At 33.0% G+C, this 2,304-nt stretch overlaps 1 long non-coding RNA gene across 1 annotated transcript; it reads left to right on the forward strand.

Moving 5' to 3' along the window:
* Window positions 1–214: 214 nt before the first annotated feature.
* On the forward strand, window positions 215–2,072 carry LOC148761265 (uncharacterized). Its single transcript, XR_016027797.1, has 3 exons — window positions 215–308; window positions 959–1,042; window positions 1,878–2,072. It is a non-coding gene; the product is annotated as an uncharacterized LOC148761265 (long non-coding RNA).
* Window positions 2,073–2,304: the final 232 nt, after the last annotated feature.

The following is a 2,304-nucleotide window of genomic DNA, read 5'->3' on the forward strand; positions in this document are numbered from 1 at the left end:
TTTTCCACCACCAGGATATTTTTTCCAGCACATGGTCTTCCTTTGTCTTCATCTTTGACCCTTGACTAAACATGTGGTGGAGATAAAATGTTTAAATTTTTAAAATTTTAAAAACGGGCCAATGACATGATGCCATGTGTCATGCCTTTATTAATTTATTATTTTCCTTTTTAAAAGGCACAAAATCAGCCCATCTTCCACCCCATGGCCGGCCAAACCAGCAAGAAGAGAGAGAAAACAAAAACAAAACCCTAGAGAGAGAAAATCAAAGAAAAAGTGTGAATTTTCAAGGAAATTAAGTGAAAAAGGTGAGTTTTTTTCTATTAAGCTTGAGTTTTCTTATTCCCAAGCATTTCTCTTTATTTTCCATGATTAAATTACATGTTTTCATGATGAATTCAATTCTGAAAAAAATGGGTTAGGAGAGAGAAAGTTGTTGGATTTATTTGATTTTAATTTATGTTAGTGTTTTTAGTTAGTTTAGCATATTTAGAAACAAAACAACAAGAAAAGAATTTATTTTCTCCCCCAACCATTAATGGCTGAATTTACCATGTAGTGAGTGAGGATGAGTTTGATTTTATTCTAGGAGAATTGGTTAAGGAATGATGAATTATGAGCCTAGAAAAATAATGAGAATTTTCGGAGCAAAAATATGAATTTTTACCCACTAGGGGTATTTTCGTAATTTATTGTTGGGACTGATAATTTGCACCACACTGAGGGACATTAAGTTAATTTGGGTGCAATTGAGGTATAGAAACTGAAAAGAATTAAATTGGAGTTTAAACGGACCCGTTAGGAATTTAATCGGGTGATAAGACGAATTAGGCCAATACCGGGTTTAGATAGTTACCAGTGCATTTTTGCATTCCATATCATGCATTGGTAGTCTAAATTAGTTTAATTTTGATTTAGTACCAACTTGGTGAAACTCTCGATTTTGTACTGTGTCAAGGTGGTGAGTCCTCCGATAAAGGCAAGGAAATTGCATCCGAGGACCAGTAGACAGAGTGCTTCGAAAGTCTGCATTCTAGACATTGTGAGTAAACTTACTGTCATTTTAATTATCTAGGGTGGTTTTTAAATGCTTTCATGAATTCTATGGAAAAAGGAATTTAAAAAGATAAATTTTCATGTTTTATGAATAAATGAGTTTCAATGAAATTAAATTATAAATTGTTTTGAAATTAATAGTGATTTTGAAAAATAGAGTACATGGAGACTGTTAATTGTGGCAATTTGATTGTTTAAATTAACTGGCTTATGATAAATCGAGCATGATTGGCTAGTTGGCAATTGTATTGAAATGCGAATTGTTTGGTTGCCTTGAAAAACTGCGAATTACAAAATTGCCATATCATGTTATTGAGTTTTGTTATATGGTGGATTATATATTAATTAATCACTGCAGTAGGGGGTTTCTGTGGACCAGCTTTTTAGAGGGGCACGGTAAACCCCATTATATTCTTACCTCGAACGGAGAGGCGCGTAGGGTATCTCCTGGGGTAAAGTTTAGGGTTCACTTCACGCTAAACCACCACGTGAGGGGGAACTCAGCCAACGCCAAGGAACGGCTATGTTTTCAAAACAAAAACATGATTTATGTGAAATGTGAATTTTAATAGCCTTGGTGGTCTCGGTAGGATGCCTCGGCCAAGGTGTCCCCGAGAATGGATTTATGGCACAAGCCTAGATTTTTATGAGATTCATAAGCCTCTTTACGTGTTTTGAACAAAATGTGTTCTAATGCTATAACCCAGTTTATGATGATTTACTTTATTGTCTCCATGTACTCAACTCTAGATGTTTATGATGATGTTTGTTTACTCAATGGGATTTTATAATCTCATCACCCTCCTTTCCACCCATTTCAGGTTCAGTATAGACTGTAGATAGCTGATCTCATCGAGGACTACAGTGGGATCTGCATTTTCCAAACCGTAGGTTCACAGTCCTCTTTACTTTTGTTTATTCGGGGGCACTCTTGTTATTGTAAATTAAATTAAATATTTTGGCTTACTGTATTTAAGTATGTATAAATTTATTTAACTTTTACGTTATAAAAATTATTCACGTATAACTCTATAAATATTGTTTTATAAGAAAATAGAATATTTTACTTAATATTTCTTTTATTTTCTTATTATATTCAAATAACCATAATTTCGTTTTAAATGAAGATTTTAGACTTTTAAACTCATTTTGAATATGAATTGTGTGTTTTGTAGTTGTATATTACGTTTTAGCCAGTTTTAAAATTTTTGAGAAAAATGACCAAAATACCCTTGTGAGACGAAAAAT

The sequence above is a fragment of the Theobroma cacao genome, chromosome 8, assembly GCF_053813885.1.
Source record: "Theobroma cacao isolate CCN51 chromosome 8, ASM5381388v1, whole genome shotgun sequence".
Lineage (NCBI taxonomy): Eukaryota > Viridiplantae > Streptophyta > Magnoliopsida > Malvales > Malvaceae > Theobroma > Theobroma cacao.